The sequence below is a fragment of the Mobula hypostoma genome, chromosome 26, assembly GCF_963921235.1.
Source record: "Mobula hypostoma chromosome 26, sMobHyp1.1, whole genome shotgun sequence".
NCBI lineage: Eukaryota > Metazoa > Chordata > Chondrichthyes > Myliobatiformes > Myliobatidae > Mobula > Mobula hypostoma.
Genome location: NC_086122.1, coordinates 9,147,279 through 9,168,161, shown reverse-complemented (window position 1 = coordinate 9,168,161; position 20,883 = coordinate 9,147,279). Strand labels below are relative to the sequence as shown.

The following is a 20,883-nucleotide window of genomic DNA, read 5'->3' as shown; positions in this document are numbered from 1 at the left end:
CACCTTTCACCATAAAAGTATGACCTCTAGTTCTCGTCTCACTCAATCTGGTGGGGGAAAACCCTGCAAGAAAATACCCTATCTATACTCCTCATAATGTTGTAACCCTCCATAAGATATCCCCTCATTTTCCTACACTCCAGGAAACAAAGTTCTAACCTATTCAACCATTCCCTATAACTCAGATCCTCAGGAAATGCAAACATGCTAGAAAGTTTTCTCTGCATTCTTTCAAGCTTTTTGCTATCTTTCCTGTGAGTAGTTGAGCAGAAATGCACATAATACTCTAAATTCTTCCCCACCAATGTCTTGTGCAGCTTCAACATAACCAACTAACTCGTGCTCAACGCCCATGGGCCAAAAAGTTTTCTTCGTGGCCCTATCTACCTGTGATTCCACTTTCACGGAATTATGGATCTGTTTGCCCAGGGCCGTTCGTTTCACAGCACACCTCAGCATCCTTACTATTCACTGTGTGAGTCTTACCCTGGTTTATCCTCCCAAAGTGCAATATCTTACTTTTGCCTGTATTAAATTCCATCTGCCATTTTCAGCCCATTTTCCCAGTATGCTGCTCTGAACTATTTTTGAAAGGATGATTTAATTTATTGGAACGGTTACAGTAAAGGCTCCTGGGGCAATGGATGTAGTTTCAAAAATGCTGAGTCGTTCAGAGCACGAGGTTTGCAGTCGAGTTCAAGTTTAATTGTCATTCAACCACCCATGAGAACAGCCAAACAGAACAGCATTACTCTGGTGCCATGGTACAAATCAGAGTACTAACAGTCATACACAGCACAAGTCACATATAGCACATTTAAGATATCAGTAAAATGCAGTCACACAAAAAAGTAGTCAAGCCCCTGAGTCTATGAATAGTCAGCAGTCAGTAGTCGAACACAATACAGCTTAACTTCTGCTGGGTGAACACTGGGGGGCAGCACTGACTCCCGCCAGCTTGCATGCCATGGCACACCACCTCCGGTGGAGCGCACTGACCCCAACACCTCTCTCCTGTGCGGCTGTCAAAAGGTGACACCGAGGCTTGAGGCCTAGTCCTTGTCACTCGTCTGCAATTTGGGCTGTGTTTAGTGGCCTGAGAGAATTCTGTACTACTTGCTCAAGTGAGTTCAAAGGGCAACTTATGACCGGGTAATTAGCAAGGTTTTGGTGAAATCACTCTGGAGCATTTGCAAGTCCTGAACACTGCATCTACTAAGGCAAAAGTGCAATTGATGGGGAATGTAGGACTGCCACAGCAGTTCAGATAACAAGGTTAGATACCAACAGATAGCGAAGGACACTAACATAAGGGTGTGGTAGTATAGAAGGGCAGCACAGTACCGAAGTAATTAGTGTAACACTTACAGTATCGGCGATCCTGGTTCAATTTTTGCCGCTCTCTGTAAGAAGTTTGTACGTTCTCCCCACGACTGTGTGGAGATCCTACAGTGCTCTGGTGTCTCCCCACATTGCAAGGACATGAGGGTTAGGGTTAAAATATTGCGGGCATGCTATGTTAGTGCCAGAAGTGTGGTGACAGTTGTGGGCTGCCCCCAGCGCACTCTTGGACTATTGGTTCCACTGCATGGCACGTGTGTGTACTCCAGATGCTGCTGACAGATTTGCCCCTTTGTACAGTGAGTAATAATTGGGCTATCATCTCTTCTCACCACTAGGCCCAAATTGATAACTCCTCCTGGGGCCAGAGGATTCTGTTTAGCAGCAGGTTACTTTTCATCGCTGACTACAGTGGGCTGGTCAGCGTGCTCTCCTGATAATGGTCCACGAATCCAGGCCTATAGATATGCAATGGGACAGGTTCTTAATGCCAAGGGTTGGCTCTATGGTGAGAGGTTGTTGCTTTTCAAACTGGAAAAGAGAGACACCGGAGCTGCGTTTGATTTGCGTAAATTATAAGTGATCATTACTATGCGGAGGCTCATTTCGCACCCTGTTGTGCATTTAATATTTCAGGAATATTGTAAATATATTTGATTAAGCATTCTTTGTTTACATAATGCATTGCAGGTTATCTGTAAAAGTACGTAAATGGCACCCGTCATTACGACACCATGTTATACATGCATGCCTCACTTCAGTAAAAATGAACTAAGACTCACATTCCCAGCTCGGCAGTTTTCTTTTTCAATATTTTTATTGATTTCTATATAGAAGAATACAGAGTTCAAGAGAATACATATTATAAAACAAAAGACAAAATACTCGGTAGTTTTAATTTTATTTTGGAGTTACCAAACATAACAGTGGGGACAAGGTATTTTTTAAATGAACACAAGACAACTACCAACCTACTGAACCCCAGTGAGACATTCTAGTTAAAAAGAAAAGCACAGTGAGAGATGGTAGAGTTTTAAAAAAAGCACAGAACTTTTTTCCCCTTTGAGAAGTACATCTTCTTCATAAAAGAAAAATTTAAAAATAAGTAGGAAAACAGAGGAGTTCATGGGTTCGTTAATGGAGAGTACTGAGTGATAATAAGCATTTTTTAAAAAGAGTAGAAATGTCTGGCTACATCAGAATGATTGAAGCATTCCATTGCATAAAAGTTGACCAGAATATACACATGGAACAAATTGAGTAGGATTTTAAAGCAAATGAAATGACCAATGAGAAATGAGTACCAGTTTTGTTGGGTTTAAAGGCATGTAGTTTGCTTCGAAGTTTAACTGTTCCAACCAAATTAGCCGAATTGAGTTTTGCTGATATTGTGAAAGTAATGCAGGTATATTTAGAACTGACACCATTGTTTGTTGCAGAACATTTTAGGTTTCATAAGCGGAATCAGAAGTTAAAGAAGACCATTTCAGTGTATGTGGCCGAATTGAAGAGATTGAGCATTGTCAGTTCAATGATGGGCTTAGTGATGCACCACGACATGGTTTATTTTGTTGGACCTTACAACAAAACATTCAAAAATGGCTCCTAACTGAAGCTCAACTCACATTTTAAAGAACAGTTGAAATAGCTGTATCAATGGAAACAGCGGTCAGAGCTGCAACTGAGTTGCAGTCAGGAATGAAAGTGAGTATGAACAAAACTGCAACATCTAAACAGGAACTGGTCTGACCAGACAAATTCTCTTACTGATGTTGCAGGGGCTCCATAGGACATGTACAGATAGCATGTCGGGCAGCCAAAAATAAATGGACTGCACAGGGAGGAGCAAATGATAAAAAATCAAGCTGCAGTTTCAAAAATCGCACACATCTTACTGCCTTTGATGAAAAATTGATAATGATGAAAGTGACACAGGACAGGATGCCCTTGAGATTTACAAGCGAAAACTAACAGTAGACAAGCAAACACAAGGACATCTGCAGATGCTGGAATTTCAAGCAACACACATAAAAGTTTCTGGTGAACACAGCAGGCCAGGCAGCATCTCTGGGAAGAGGTACAGTCGACATTTCAGGCCGAGACCTTTCGTCAGGACTAATTGAAAGAAGATCTAGTAAGAGATTTGAAAGTGGGAGGGTGAGGGGGAGATCCGAAATGATAGGAGAAGACAGGAGGGGGAGGGATGGAGCCAAGAGCTGGACAGGTGATTGGCAAAAGGGATATGAGAGGATCATGGGACAGGAGACCTAGGGAGAAAGAAAAGGGGGAGGGGGGAAGCCCAGAGGATGGACAAGGAGTATAGTGAGAGGGACAGAGGGAGAAAAAGGAGAGAGAGAAAAAAATAAATAATAATAAAAATAAATAAATAAATAACGGATCCGGTACGAGGGGGAGGTGGGGCATTAATGGAAGTTTGAGAAGTCAATGTTCATGCCATCAGGTTGGAGGCTACCCAGACGGAATATAAAGTGTTGTTCCTCCAACCTGAGTGTGGCTTCATCTTGACAGTAGAGGAGGCCGTGGATAGACATATCAGAATGGGAATGGGACGTGGAATTAAAATGTGTGGCCACTGGGAGATCCTGCTTTCTCTGGCGGACATCTACTGATGTCTACTATAAGCCTACTGACTCTCACAACTATCTGGACTATTCCTCTTCTCACTCTGTCTCTTGCAAAAATGCCATCCCCTTCTCGCAATTCCTCGGTCTCCGCCACATCTGCTTTCAGAATGAGGCTTTTCATTCCAGGAGGAGGGAGATGTCCTCCTTTTTTAAAGAAAGGGGCTTCCCTTCCTCCACCATCAACTCTGTTCTCAAACGCACCTCCCCCATTTCACGCACATCTGCTCTCACTCCATCCTCCCGCCATCCCAATAGGAATAGGGTTCCCCTTGTCCTCACCTACCACCCCACCAGCCTCCGGGTCCAACATATTATTCTCCGTAACTTTCGTCACCTTCAACAGGATCCCACCACTAAGCACATCTTTCCCTCCCCCCACCCTGCTTTCTGCAGGAATCGCTCCGTACGTGACTCCCTTGTCCATTCATCCCAACCATCTCTTCCCACCGATCTCCCTCCCGGCACTTATGCTTGTAAGTGGAACAAGTGCTACACATGCCCTTACACTTCCTCCCTCACCAACATTCAGGGCCCCAGACTGTCCTTCCAGGTGAGGCGATACTTCACCTGTGAGTCGACTGGGGTGATATACTGCATCTGGTGCTCCCAATGCGACCTTCTATATATTGGCGAGACCCCACACAGGCTGAACACCTACGCTCTGTCCGCCAGAGAAAGCAGGATCTCCCAGTGGCCACACATTTTAATTCCACATCCCATTCCTATTCTGATATGTCTGTCCACGGCCTCCTCTACTGTAAAGATGAAGCCACACCCAGGTTGGAGGAACAACACCTTATATTCCGTCTGGGTAGCCTCCAACCTGATGGCATGAACTTTGACTTCTCTAACTTACATTAAATGCTCCACCTCCCCTTCGTACCCCATCCGTTATTTATTGATTTCTTTATTTATTTATTGTATATATATTCTTTTTCTCTCTCTCCTTTTTCTCCCTCTGTCCCTCTCACTATACCCCTTGCCCATCCTCCGGGTTATTTTTCCCCCCTTCCCCCTTTTCCTTCTCCCTGGGCCTCCTGTCCCATGATCCTCCCATATTCCTTTTGCCAATCATCTGTCCAGCTCTTGGCTCTATCCCTCCCCCTCCTGTCTTCTCCTATCATTTTGGATCTCCCCCTCCCCTTCCCACTTTCAAATCTCTTACTAGCTCTTGCTTCAGTTAGTCCTGACGAAGGGTCTCGGTCTGAAACGTCAACTGTACCTCTTCCTAGAGATGCTGCCTGGCCTGCTGCGTTCACCAGCAATTTTTATGTGTGTTAATAGACAAGCAATATTGGGTACACTAGAAGAGAACAGAAAATTAGTTAAAATGAAATTGGACACTGGCTGGGCTGATTCAGTCATTCCACAAAATGAGTTTGAACAGCGTTTCAAAGGTAATAAACTGCAGCCTACAGATATACAACTAAGACCTTGTACTGGAGAAAAGATAGCTCATGTGGGAATGGCGTTCATTACAGTGAAATACAACCATACAATATGTTGTTAAAATAGAAGGGCCAGCATTATGGCGCTGATATCGGCTGAGACAACTACAACTTGATTGGGGATCCATCAACCACCATTTGCAAGTCACATTCCCTGAAGTAGAATCAACTGAAAGCAAATTAAGAAAACTACTGGATAATGCCTCAGCAGTGTTCAAGGATAGCATTGGAAAACTCAAAACCCATCAAGGGTAAAATTGTGTTAAATGAAAATGCCGCACCCAAGTTTTACAAAGCCCACCCGTTTCCTTATACCAATTGCGATAAAGTAGCCAGTGAGCTAAATCACATGGGAGGCTGAAGGAATTCTCTCCAAGATTAAGGGGACCCCATGGGCAACTCCAGTGCTCCCAGTAGCTGAGGAGACTGGATCTGTCAGGATCTGTACTGATTTTAAGGTCAGCATTAACCCAGTACTGAAAGTTGATCAATACCCTCTGCCCAGGATAGAAGGGTATCTTTGAAAATCTTTCTGGAGGGAAACACTTCAGCAAAGTGAACTCAGCTGAGGCCAACCTACAGAAGGAGATAGAAAAAGAGACAAAAGTGTTTCTCACCATAAAATCTCACAAAGCACTTTATCACTATGATAGGCTTATTTTTGGAGTTGCACCTGCACTTGCACTCCGGAGAAACACTCAACATCATAAGTATTGAGTTGACCGAAAATGAGAGGGCTTTTGCAATTTCACATTCCAAAAGACAGATAGATGGGTTAGTAAGTTGTAGCCTTACTGTGTTGACTAACCCCCTCCCCACCACTACAATCCTTGGACTGTGTTGGTTGTTGAGGCAAATAACGTATTTCACTGTATGTTTCACATGTACACGTGACAAAAAAATCTATAAGCTCTTTAATCCTTATTTCAATATATTTGACGGAAAATGTTTGTTGACAAGCTTGGTATGTGCATGTGTGGGTTGGTGTGTTCGCTTGCTTTAAATGTCTCCTTTTACCATGCTGACCAATTCTCCCTGTCCGACTTTGTAGTTGGTGCAAACGTGCTGTGAAGTTACATCGCTGACTGCGGTCCAGATTTCCTTTTCATCAGCCCCAAATTCCTCAGCTGTTTTCTTTATATTCCTCTGGCACCCATTCCCAAGTTACACTGCAAATGGAAACACGTCTCACACACATTAATGACTAATCCGTGGATATTCACATCATCCAACATTGAGCTCTGTACAACTTCCTCTACACTTCTTCAAAAGAATTTAAAACAAAATTGTGAGTCCTCAAAGTCAGATGACACACATTCCTCCTCAAACAATATTTGATTCTATCTCCTTAGTGTAGGAACAATTGAAGATTCTGTGTTTGAAAGCTGTGTGGGTTTAGTTGGTTAAGTTCCAAAGATTCCCCACAACTTGGCATTCGCTACTTTTGCTAGTCTGCTGCCGTCCCCAGAGAGTAAATACAGGGGGAAAAAGTTTATGGTAAGGCTACCTGTAATGATCCTTCAGATGTGGATTCTCAGCAGAATCCAACAAGTGTTCATCAGAATTCTCAACTGCAATTCAGACCGAATTGTTAAATGGAAAAATCCTATGTGCAAAACCTCAGCTAGTTTTAGGATTCTTTGAACACAAACTGTGTGGAGGTCTGAGGTAATAGGAGCATTGGGAAATAGAAGCAGGGGCAGGACATTTAACCTTTGAACTTGCTCCACCCCTCGGTAAATTATGACTGATCTATGGGGTCAGTCCCTCTTCCCTGCACTGACCCCATGCCCGTGTTGTTGCTGAGCAATCTGTACAAGTGCATGCCATTAATGTTGTGCAGACACGGGGAAGTGTTGAAACCGCAGTATCACAACACTCGCCGTTTGCGCAGACGTTGCCCGATGTGCTGAGTGTTTCTAAGCATTTTCTTGGTTAGAGGTACTTAAGTTACCAGCTTGCCACTGGGAAGAAAGTTAGTTTTTTCATCCCTTCTAACAGTTAAAATGTTAAAACAAGGACTGACTGGCTGAGGTAGGTTTTCACGGTTTTAACATTTTCATGTGCCACCTGATTCAAGTCCACGTGTCCTCGTATGATTAGTATTCCAAATAAGGGATATTGACACCTAGTCCTACATAACACACCCACCTCCAAACCAGCATGTATACTCATCCCTACCTCACACATCTCCAAAATTAGTTTGTTTTGGAATATAACATTCCCATGTTTGTGGGAAGCTGATTCAAGGTGCAAGTTAATTTCTCACATGTACATTGGAACATACAGTGAAATACATCATTTGCATTAATAATCAACACATCCAAGGTTGTGCTAGGAGCTGCCTGCAAATTATAACCATAAAAAAAGTACAGTGCAGAAACAGGCCCTTCGGCCCATCTGGTCTGTGCTGAGCCATTTAAACAGCCTACTCCCATTGACCTGCACCGGGACCATAGCCCTCCATACCCCTACCATCTATGTACCTATCCAAACTTCTCGTAAGCATTGAAATCGAGCTTCCATGCACCACTTGTACTGGCAGCTCATTCCATACTCTCCCAACCCTCCGACTGAAAAAGTTTCCCCTCATGTTTCCCTTAAACTTTTCACCTTTTACCCTTAACACGTGATGTCTAGTTGTAATCCCACCCAACCTCCATGAAAAAAGCCTGCTTGCATTCACCCTATCCATACTCCTCATAAACACCCCCATCAAATCTCCTCTCAATCTTCTACATTCTAAGGAATAAAGTCCTAACCTATTCACTCTTTCCTTATAACTCGGGCCTTCCAGTCCCGGAACATCCTTGTGAATTTTCTCTGTACTCTTTCAACCTTTTTTACATCTTCCCTGTGGCTGGGTGATCAAAACAAATTAGGCCTTGCCAATGTCTTATCCCATCTCCTGTACTCAGTACTTTGATTTATGAGGGCCAAATGTGCCAAAAGCTTTCTTTATGACCCTATCAACTTGTGACACCACTTCCAATTAATAATGGATCTGTATTCCCAGATACTTCTGTTCTACTGCACTCCTCAGTGCCCTAACGTTCACTGTATGAGACCTACGCTGGTTGGTCCTAGCAAAGTACAAAGCCTCACACTTGTCTGCACTAAATTCCATCTGCCAATTCTCAGCACTTTTTTTCAGCTGGTCCAGATCCTGCTGCAAGCCACAATGGTCTTCCTCACAATCTTGGTTTCAACAACCAGTCTTCTGATCCAGTTAACCATCTTATTATCCAGATCATTGTTATAGATCTCAAATAACAATGGACCCAACACTGAGCCATGTGGCACTCCACTAGTCACAAGCTTCTTGTCAGAGAGGCAACCATCTATTACCACCCTCTGGTTTCTCCCACAAACCTAATGTCTAATTCAATTTACTACCTCATCTTGAATGCCAAGTAATTGAACCTTTTTGACCAACCTTCCATGCGGGACCTTGTCAAGTGCCTTGCTAAAGTCCACGTAGATAACATCCACTGCCTTGCCTTCATCATCTTTCCTGGTAACGTCCTTGAAAAGCTCTATAAGATTGGTTAGACACAACCTACCACACATGAAGCCATGCTGACTCTTCTTAATCAGTCCTTGCCTATCCAAATACTCACATATCTGGTCCCTTAGAATACTTTCCAATAACTTTCCCACTACTGATGTCAGGCTCAATGGCACTAACAAACCATGCCCACAATGCCTGATAGAACAACATGCAACAAAGCAACAACAGCAAACAAGCCCCATTCCTTCCTCCCTCCCAGTCCTCTAACCCCAGGACAGCCTGCAGTGGACCAGACTTAGGCCTGCAGACACCGGGCCTCGACTTGCCCAGCGGACTCTCAGAGATGTGCAGTCTCATACTTAATACATGAGTGCAAAGATGACGAGAGCACAGCAGTGCCTCCACTTCCTTAGGAGTTTGCGAAGATTCAGCGTGGCATCTAAAACGTTGATAAACTCCTGTAGATGTGTGGTGGACAGTATATTGACTGGCTGCATCACAGCCTGATATGGCTTGAATGGAATCAATGCCCTTGAATGGAAAATTGGCCAAAAAGTAGTGGATATGGCCAGTCCATCACTTTCAAGGACTCTTCATCTCATGTTCTTGATATTTATTTACATTTGCATTTGCACAGTTTGTTGTCTTCTGCACTCTTGTTGAACACCCTCGTTGGGCTGTTTTTCATTGATTCTGTAATAGTCACTATTCTATAGATTTGTTGAGTATGCCCACAAGAAAATGAATCTCAGGGTTGTATATGGTGACATATACGTACTTTGATAATAAAATTTACTGTACTTTGAACTTAGAAGTTTTGAACTTTAATGTGGCACAAATGGCCTCTTCCTATTCAGGGAAATCTTTCCTGAATTTTATTGCATTCTCCTATGTTTCAGGGACCTGATTCCAAATAGTCTGACAGCAGGAAAATCCTGGAATCAATCCAAGCTAGACTGAGTTGGACACTTGCAAAGCCAGTTTCCCACCTACTCAATCCAGAGTGTTCTGGCTGAAATATCCCGATCATCCATTGTTTTTCTTCATGTGACCCTGTCAACCAGTGTGCGGTTTCTGCCGTTAACAATTCCTCATTAAGCCTTTGATTGAGATTTTCCACTTGGATCCTGTGCGGAGGAAACATTTACCATGGCCAGATTATCCCTTGTACATTAGGTTCCTGGTTGTTGAGTTTTCATCAATGAAAATAAAAATCCTGAAAATAAGACTCAGCAGGTCAGGCAGCATCTGTGGAGAGAGGAACTGAGTTTATGTTTCAGGTTTGGGATCCTTCATCAGAACTGGGAAAGGAAGAAACATATTAGTTTAAGTAGCAGAGAAAAAAAGGTAAACAAGGGGGATATCTTTGGTGACATAGTGAGGTACAGAAGATCAGTTAAGTTCTCAAGATCCCAACCAATTCTCTCCTATCCTTTAGAAGGCATCTTTGTGTGTTTGTCACCAGTGTCTTTACCTGTAACTACACTTCAGCGTTACCTAGCAACCATCGCAGCATGACGTCACCAGCTCTGACTTGTGAAGAAAGCCCTTGTCCACTATCAGACCCACTAAGAGTGGACAATGAACTAGGCTGCCCCAATCTCTTCCATTAATGTGGTTGGTCAATTACTCCCTAAGGAATGTGGAACAAGCAAGCAAACAGGCCACCCCTTACTTCACTGACCCCAAAATTAAGACCACCACTTGTCAGTGAAGGAAATTATTAAAATTCCCTTCCCAAAGCACCAGTTAAAATTCTTGGAATGTCAGCTAATAAAAATAGAATTTAACTCCTTCAGCTAGCCATTTTCCTGTCACTGGGTGAAACAGATATCTTCAGATTTCTTCATAGGCAAGGTTTCTGGTTTCTGTTGTCAGACAAAACTGTAAATTGCAAAATCCCAGGGTCAATTCTGAAACCTCATGTGATTAAAATTGGATGTGTTGAGTCAGTGTAAATCTGTACCTCCGTTTATAAAGCTCAGCTACTCTTAATTCTCTAAATGTTGCAACACCCTATAAAATGAAACGATTACAGCAGTTGCACATTTTTACTCTTCATTGCCAAAGAAATGCATTCCTTCTGTTTCAACCCAAGAGCTTCTTGCTGCTTGCAGGCAAGATGGTGAAGAAAGCAGTTAGCATGGCGGCCTTCATCTGTCAGAGCATTGGGTTTAGGAGCAGGAGAATTACGTTGCGGTTATAGAAGTTGCTGGTGAGAGCACACTTTCAGTATTGTGTACACTTTCGGTCACTCTGCCATCGGTAAGGTATGGTCAAGCTGGGGAGGGTGAAGAAGAGATTTAACAGGATGCTACCTGGACTAGAGGGGATGAGTTATAGGAATAGGACATCCACGCTGGATCTTCATTCCCGGGAATGCAGGAGAATGAGGATTGACCTCATTGGAATGGATAAAATCATGAGGGGTGTGGATGGAGTGAACATGGATGGTCTTTGCCCAAGATTGGAGAACCTAAAACTAGAGGGCACAGGCGCGAGGTAAGCTGGGGGAAAGTTTAAAAGAGGTTAGTGGGGATTTGGAAGCCGCCAGAGTAAATGGTTGAGCTGGGTACTGCTGCAACATTTAAGGGGCACATGGATGGGTACATGGAGGGGAGGGGCTCGGGTGGGAGGGGAAGTTACAGGCTGAATGAGTCCAGCAGGGAGGATGCTGTGGTCCACATGGACCAGTGGACTGAAGGGCTTTCTCACTGCTCTATCACTCTGGCTCTGTTCACGTCTCACTTGCTTTCTTCATTAATTTCCTTTCTACAAATGACTCCACGGCTCTCCAGTTCAGGACCTCTGCACACTTTCGCTAAGCCCTTTCACTGTTTGTCTAACAATCGCCTGTGTTCAACAAGGGCTGGCAAGCTTCTCCTGGCACTCTGGAAGGGTGATCTCATCGGGCAAAAGAGCACTCGTTTTTCCATCTTCCTGCAGGAGCAGCCACTGTGACAACAAACTCAGACCCTCCCACCGTTGACAGGCTGATCCCTTCCTGCCCACATGATTCAGGCTGGCAGACGGTTTGGGCGGGGGCGGGGAGGGGGAGGGTAGTAACAAGGCTGTTACTAATTTGCTGAACAGCACAGCTTCGCCTTTGCAAAGAATCAGTTGTTCTAACAAGCTAAACCATTTCAAATAAGCTTAATGGAGCTGGTTGAAACTGGAGTTAGTTTACACACCTATAGAAGGATTAGATTCCATTAGTGAAGATCCTGAGATAGATTAATTTCATGGTGCCCTTGGGAGCCCAGCTAATCCTGGGTGCATTGTCAATTGCCCCAAGATGTCTGTGCCTCACATTGTAGCACCTGCAAGTAACATTTACTATGGAGTTCGCCTGGACTCTTTCCACTGCTTCCATACTACCGGAAAGTTGCTGTTCGTCCATCATCGCCGATGAAGACCTCGATACCATTATGATGATTCTGATGGTGTCGAGACTAGCGCGTGACTTGGATTTAAGTGAGGGAGAGTTGCGCAGCGTCAGCCTCACTCTCTCTTCCCAATTCTCATCTGGATCCAGTGGCAAGACAGAGTCGAGACGGCTGGAGGTGGGACTAGGCGCAGTGGATGACCAGGATGTCTTCTGTGTCTTGTCCTGCTCTAAACGTTCCACAACACTTGCAGAGACCGCCTTCTTGACCGACGGACCTTCCATTGGTCTCGTCCGCTCAATCCGCCGGAGTCTGTCTTCACATGCTGGGATAGACAACTCCCTATCTCACCGAGGGTTTGAGACCCGTCGGCTACCCTCACCTGGTTTAGCTGGCTTGTCGAAGCCGTTGTCCGGGGGTGTGGCCGCTGTCGCATGCAAACAGCTACAGGGAGCCACAGGTGAGAGCTGAGTGCCAGGTGGGAACCAAAGGAGGACAAACCGCCCTGACAAGGACGTGACAGTAAGTATAAGCCAAAGGGAATGGTGGTATCGCTGAGCTGGGAAAATGCTTCATTGCCAAGCGCGTGGTAGTGAAGGGAGCTATTCGACACCACTTCCCTCGGACCAATCAGAGAAACCACAGTGAGATGCAGACCCAGCTCAGCACTTTATCAAGACCAGCCTCCCATCCATGTTCCCTCCTCAGTAAACCAGCCAGCATATTCAAAGACTCCAACCCCACCCCAGACATCCCTTTTCCCATCAGGCAGAAGATCCAAAAGCCTGAAAGCATGTACCACCGGGCTGAAGAACAGCTTCTACCCCATTGTTATTGGACTCCGGAATGGACCTCTTATACCCTGTGGATTTTTTTCCTCACTGTCTATCTCAATATGATCTTGCCCTTTATTGTTTACCTGCCCTGCACTTTCTCTGTAGCTGCCACTCTTTATTCAACATCGTTAGCTTTACCACGTTCTGCCTCAATACACTGTGTAACGATTTGATCTGTATGAGTACGCAAGACATTCTTCTCACTATATATGACCATAACAAATCGATACCAACACCAATGATAGTAGGGAAATGCGAGGGGCAGGTTTCTCTAACAGTCTTCGAGTCGGGCTGAGGACATATGGATGGAACCGGCCTCTTATGGTTAGCGAGGCCCCTGCCAATACTTCGGACTTGCAAACCTTCTCTCTTCCTAGCCAAGAGCAGCATATGGCCAGAGGAAAGCTGCTGGTGAATTTCTACAGAACCACCCGAAGATAGGTAGATGGTAGGTTAACTGGTAACTGTAAATTGTCCCTGGTGGGAGTTGAGAATTAGGGGGTACTTGGAGGATTAGTGTGAGTGGGTGTTTTCTGGTCCTGATAAACTAAAGGCCCAAGTTCATGATGTATAACTCTGACCAGTCAATAGGAGACCCTGCCTTTCAGCCGTCCAGGCACAATTCCATCCAACTAGCCTGCAGAGCTAAATGCAGTACATCCCAAACTGCGTACACCTTTCACAAAGTCAGTTCTTATTGCTGCCCCTCCACCTTATAAAATATTTCCAGAAGCACTAAACCCATATATGCTCCATCTGGCTAATTACAGACTGAGCCGGAAGCCTTGAGTTTACAGTACATTCTCGTCATAAATCTTTCGGAAATGGGAACTTTCTTGCTTAGGTGCTGAGTTTTGTAATGACTGGCTTGAAGATTGCAGTCACTTCTGTAAGATGGTTCTTGGCAAGTTCTCCAGTGGAGTGTAATATTTAATGCAAGCATTTTCCCCCAAAATGATACAACCAAATGAAAACAGAAACCAGAGTGTTTTGGCACACGGCTAATGCGGTTATTTTATTGATGCCTAATTTTAATCTAGGAGGATCTTTAAATGGAAGTTTGTAGTGATTCATTTCAAAGTATGTGGTGAGTGGGTTTTGTGTTACAATTGAGGCTCCGTCTTTCCATTTGTCTGTGTGTCACTGGTTTCTTTTTCATTCCCCACATGTTCAGTACAGAAGCTGGCCACAGCCTAACTCCTGGCACCCTGCTTCAAAGCCCTGGCATGATACACACAATGCCTGTCTAATGACCAGCTGGCTGGAGTTAGAAGGCACCGTGCAGAGGATATCACAACTCCTCACTCCATACTGTACACAACTGCTGAATTTAAAGGACATTGCACGCGAGAAGTCACCGCCCCCACCGATAGGCGTCTGTCGAGGCTCGGAGACAACTGTGCACTGGATATCACAAATACAAGTACATAGTAATTTTATATCAAAATATGCATACCATATACAACCTTGAGATTCATCTTCTTGCAGGCAGCCACCAAACAAAGAAACACAATAGAACGCACAGTAACACACACAACAAAGACCGACTAATATCCAGTGTGCGAAAGGGGCAAGTTGTGCAAATATTAAAAAGTAAGCAAATAATACAGAGAATATGAACCGCAGAGTCTCACGGTCACATTTGACTATAAAAGAGCTGAACGTGGCTCATGGACCGAGGTTTCTAATCCTTGATCCAATGCCCTGGTTGACATTGTTCCCTGTAAGAGCCTTAACTGCTACAGGGATCAAGATTAAACTCAGCTATGAAGGCACAACAATTGTGTTTTGTGTTGTTCCACTGAACGTTGCATTAATGGACGGCGATCATTAATAATCATTTGTACAGTGCAGTTAACTTCTTTTGGCAAGATGACCTGTTTGCTGTGAGAATGCTAGCTGAATTATCTGTCTACTTAATTTGAAGCTTCTGAAAACTAAAGTGAAAATAGACGGTTCTGGAAATATACTGTATAATAGAGCATCTGCAAAGAGAGAAACAAAGGGTATATTCTAGGTTGGTCAACCTTCATTGGAAGGAGGAGGAGGAGAAGATGGCGGCGCGACGCAACGCGCGCGGCCTCTCGGTGAATGATATCTGTAATCTGTCAAGTAGGGTACCGTGCACAATTCTGATTTGATGGAGACAGACGTGAGAGTATGGAGGAACATCTGGAGAAACTTCTGGAATGCCCGCTTCGCTGCCGCTGCTACTGTGTGGTAACCGGAATCTACGGAGCAGAAGGCCCCGAATCCTCGGCTTTGGTTGTTTCAGCGGCCGGGGCGAGGTCGAGGGCGCTCAGCAGAGGATGGCGCTCGGGAAGCTGTACTGGAGAGGCTGGTCGGAAGCTCGAAGTTTTCGGATGGATGGACACAGTGTCGGCTGTGTTCGGCTGATTCCAAGGCATCGGCATTTGTCAGTGCCTTGGAGGTTTATGGCAGGGAGTTTCTCCCTTTTGTCGCCTGCTATCAGGTATTCAGGCGTCGATTGACTTGGGACTTTGAGACATTTTTTTTACTGTGCCCATGGTCTGTTCTTTATCAAATTATGGTATTGTTTAGCACTGCTGTAACTATATGTTATAATTATGTGGTTCTGTCAGTGTTAGTCTTTGGTTTGTCCTGTTTTCTGTGATAACACTCTGGAGGAACATTGTATCATTTCTTAATGCATGTATGCATTTCAAAATGACAATGAAAGAGGACTGAGTGTTCTCATAATCTAAGTTAGAAGTGTTGCATGATTTAAGTTGTAGAGAAGGGAGAGGGACGGGGAGGAAAAAGGGGCACATCTGTGATTCAGTAGAGATCAAGAGAGACTAAATGGCACAAATAGTTATGATGCCTGCTGAGACAGGCTGAGAAGATTGGTTAATTATTGGCACATGTACCACGAATCAATGAAAAGTTTGTCTTGCAAGCTGTTCATACAGATCAAGTCATTACACAGTGCATTGATGAGAGTGGAATGATTACAACAGTGGTGGTGATTAGATCTACAGGGATCAGCTTGAGATGAATCACCACCCTGTGGTCCCACTCTATTTCAATCTCCTATTCTTTTTAGTTTCCATCTATTGCTTAATATGCATCGCCAATCAGTTAAATTGTCACGCCTATATCAAAACATTAAAACATACATTGTTTGCGTCATTGTGCTGGGGGCATCCTGTAAGTGTCGCCACATTTCTGGTGCCAATATAGCACGCCCACAACTCTCTAGCCCTAACCTTATGCCTTTGAAATGTGACAAGAAACCAGAGCACCTGGAGGAAACCCACGTGGTCACAGGGAGGAAGTACAAATTCTTCACAGACAATGGCAGGAACTGAACCCGGATCACTGGTGCTATAAAGTGTTACACTAACGACTACAGTACTGTGCCAGCCCAAAGTTACTGTGTCCTCTCCTCAGTTGTGTTAATTATGATCATTGTGAAGACATGATAACTTCAGCTGATTTGCCTAGAAGAGGTAAAAATACTCAGAGGTTGAGAAAAGAGGAATGAGAAAAAATGTTATACTTTAATAGGTACAAAGCACAATAGATGCTGGGAATATTCAGCAAGTCAGAACAGAGAGGAACAGACTGATGATTCTTTGTCAGGGCCTCCAGTTCTAGTACAAACTAAAACAGCTGGTTGTTGAATTCACTGTTATTCCTGAGGGTTATAACACAGCTCGTTGGAAGATGAGGTCCAATCTGTTTGTATCAACATTGTTATTTTGTTTTATAATTTTGAAAATTAACAAAAAGATTTAAAAAGAAAGAAAGGAAGATGAGGTTCTGCTCCCAATGCTTATGATTGGACCTCATTGAATGATCAACAGGGGTAAGAGTAGAGAGGGCAGAGCAGGATGGAGATCAAAGTGATCTCCAGTTGGAAGTTTGGGTCACCCTTGTTCTGCAAACAACCAGCCAGCAATCAACGATTGGATTTCAATTCCCCCACCACTGCCTGGACCATGCTGAGGAAACTCACACCATCGCAGAGACAGCATGCTAATCCCAATCGGAGATTGTTGGTGCTGTAAAGAGGTTGTGCTAACTGCCATGCTATCGTGCTGCCCTAAGACTCAAGACTTGTACTCAAATACTGGTTTCCTTGCGATGGAATTGTGCTGTTAAGAAAGGAAAGAGTTTGGACCAAGATTGGGACAGAAATTGGCAGTAGAAACTGTGGCACTTTCAAGCTCTGTATGATTGTAGGACAGCAACGGAGAGAGAGGAGTGAAACAAAGATTGTTCCAAACCTCTCATAAAGAGATAGGCAAAGTTTAGGCCAATTGTTAGTTCACAAATCGATGAGCAGCTGTAACCAGTTTAAAATTGCTTCAGAAGCATGAACATTGGCAACATGTCCTTTGAGTTCAAGAGCCATGAAGTAATGTTGCAGCTCTGCAAAATCCTAGTTAGATCACACGTGGAACATTGTGTTCAGTTCTGGTTGCCTCATTCTAGGAAAGATATGGAAGCTTTAGGAGCGGGTGCGGAGGAGATTTACCAGAACACTACCTGAACAAGAGAACATGTCTAATGAGGATAAGTTAAGCAAGCTAGGGCTTCTCTCTTTGGAGTGAAGGAGGATGAGAGGTGACTTGATAGAGGTGTACAAGATAAGAGGCATAGATAGAGAGGATGGCCAGAGACTTCACAAAGCAAGTACAAAGGGGCATAATTTTCGACAACACACACAAAGTGCTTGAGGAACTCAGCAAGCCAGATGAAAGGTCTTGGCCTGAAATGTCGACTGTTTACTCTTTTCCGTAGATGCTGTCTGGCCTGCTGAGTTCCTCCCGCATTTTGTGTGTGTTGCTTTGGATTTCCAGCATTTGCAGGTTTTCTCGTGTTTAGCATAATTTTGAGACGATTGGAGGAAGGTATGTAGGGGATGTCAAAGGCAAATGTGTGGAACTCCCTGCCAGTGGCTGTGGTAGAGGCAGATACTTCTCATTGAGAAACACTTATACTGTATAGGCACATGAATAATATAAAAGTGGAGTGTTATGTAGGAGAGAAGGGTTAGATTGATCTTACAGTAGGTTAAAAGGTTGGCACTAGAGTGCTGCACTGTGCTATAATGTTCTATTTCTACTTTCTAAACTTTGTCCCCTTTACCATTAATTCTAATTCCCCCAAAGTCTAAACGAGTATGGTTCCTGAATACTGGAGGAGCCCCAGCATAAACCAACAATAGATGCAGAGACCCCTACCTATGGTGAAGTGATCTCATCCACATACAGGGAGGCTTGACCCACGTGCATTTGCGTCTGGGATCGTCCCACCTCTGTATCGTTTAGATTTGATTGAAGCCTTGATAGAATATGTGTGAGAGAGACAGAGGCGAGAGGGAGCCCCACCCATCTCTGGATTGCTTGTAAAGATTTCCATTGGCCACTCATTGATTTGAACATCACTGCTGACGTTTGTTTACAATTGTACATTCTCTTAAACCACATTTTAGAGGGTGCATTATCAGGTAGATGTGTAGTCTCCTGGTTCAAGTTCTTCCCTCTGCCCTGCATGTAGGTGATCATATTCCAAAGTCATGCAAGACTGCTGGGGTATGGCACAGGTCTGACCCAGGTGTACCACCATCGGACTTGTCCCAATGACACAATGACCTTGGACGCAATCTTGTAACACCCATGTAGCAATGAGGTTGTTCGACACTTTCTAATGACTTGCGTCAAACCAGTCTGCTTTGATGACGGTAATAACGCCCGTCCTCGTGGATGACGTGCTGCTGACTGGTTACATAACATTATATTCTGCACAGACCCCCCCCCCCCCACCCCAACGCCCTGCAAAAGGAGACAGCGTTGGGGTGGTTTCCCAAGCAGAGTCATCTAACAGAGTGCTTAAACACCAGCTCGCTCAAACAACCAAGATCTTGTTTGACTGGGTGGAGGGGGTCCCTCCCTGTCTGATCCTTCCTCGTACAGTCCTGATGCATGTTGCCCTCAAGGTGGCTGTGGTTTCGCTGAAACAGTCGGCCATTTCCTCCTTTAATGTGAGCCTGCCAGTGCAGTCTGGAAGGGGACGTCGCAGCCTTTGCCGAGGTGAACACTGAACATGTGCCTGTGCTCTCTAGCTCGTTCCTGGAGATGCACTGAGAGAAATAACCAATGCTGCTGGGAGTATATCAGTCCGGCAGTGGATGTCTCCTGGTTGCCTTAAACCTACTGGTCTCCCAGTGAACAAACAAATGGGGCAGACTTGCACAAGTCAATTAGAAAAGGGAGTAACCCAGGAAGCAACTGAGACACAAGGTGTGGGTGTGGGATCATTGTGGTCATGTTCCTGCAGAGCTATTTGAGGGAAATGAAGGTTCAAACCTCACCAGGGCAGCACAGTGGTCAGAAGCAAAATCAGAATCAGATTTAATGTCACCAACATAAGTCATGAAGTTTGTTAACTTTGTAGCAGCAGTACAATGCAATACATGATAAACAAATGGAGAGGAATATACTTTATATATATATATATATATAATACTTAAATTGAAATAAGTGGTGCAAAAAAAAGTAGAAATAAAAAGTAGAGAGGTACTGCTTATGGGTTCAATGTCCTTTTAGGAATTGGATGGCAGGGGGAAGAAACTGTTCCTGAATCACTGAGTGTGTGCCTTCAGGCTTCTGTACCTCCTTCCTGATGGTATCAGTGTGACCAGGGCATGTCCTGGGTGGTTGGGTGGTGGGGGTCCTTGATGATAGACACCTCCTTCTTCAGGCACCGCTCTTTAACGATGTCTTGTATACTACAGAGGCCCGAACCATGATGAGCTGACTAATTTTACAATTGATCTTGTGCGACTGCACCCCCCCACCCCCACCCCAATCCCAGACAGTGATTGCAGCCAGTCAGAATGCTCTCCACGGCACATTTGTAGAAGTTTTTGAATGTTTCAGTTGACAAACCAAATCTCCTCAAACTCCTAATGAAATATAGCCATTGTCTTGCCTCCTTTATAGCTGCATCATAACGGTGTACTGATCAGCAAAATGCTTTACAGACTTGCTGTAACATCGGGGGTTCAATTCCCTCCACTGTCTGTAAGGAGTTTGTGTTGTTCTCCCCATGGCCTCAAGGGTTTCCTCCAGATGCTCTGGTTTCCTCCCAAATTCCAAAGACATATGGTTAAGGCTAGTGAGCCGTGGGCATGCTATGTTGGTACCTGAAGCATGCTGACACTTGAGGGCTGCCCCCAGCACAATCCTAATCTTAATCTGGCAATGAAGAATTTAAATTTATTTAACTAAATGGCGGGAGGAGAGATAGCAGCGCACTGCGCGTGCGCAGCCCTCCGGTGAAAATGATATCGTATCCGTTAAATAGGGGCTGTGGACAATTCTGATTTGATGGAGATGGACATGAAAGCACAGAGGATCATCCGGAGAAATTTCTGAAACGCCCGTTCGCTGCTGTTGTTACTGCGCGGTCGGGAATCTTCCAGAGGGAAGGCTTCAAAATCCCCGGCTTTGCCTGCTGTTGGCAACCGAGATGGAGGTCGAATCGTTCGGACAGAGATGGTGCTCGGTACTTGGTGTCGGAGAGCTGATCAGAGGCTCGAAGTTTTCGGACGACTCAGAGTCAGACTCTGGTCGGGCATGGCAGGGAGAGTTTTTCTTCCTTCTCCCGTCTGCATGAGATGTGGGACATTTGAGAGACTTTGAACTTTTTACTGTGCTCATGGACTTCTTCATCAAGTTATGG

General features: G+C 44.5%; 1 protein-coding gene across 11 annotated transcripts in view; it reads left to right on the top strand.

Moving 5' to 3' along the window:
• Window positions 1–20,883, top strand: part of eva1ba (eva-1 homolog Ba (C. elegans)) — a 123,249-nt gene that overhangs the window by 83,986 nt on the left and 18,380 nt on the right. Inside the window, exon 4 of one of the 11 annotated variants that reach the window (XM_063033547.1) lies at window positions 2,781–3,045. The exons of the other annotated variants lie outside the window; for them this stretch is intronic. The gene's annotated coding sequence lies outside the window, so the exon portion shown is untranslated. The remainder of the gene's footprint in view (window positions 1–2,780; window positions 3,046–20,883) is intronic. 11 annotated transcript variants of the gene reach the window in all.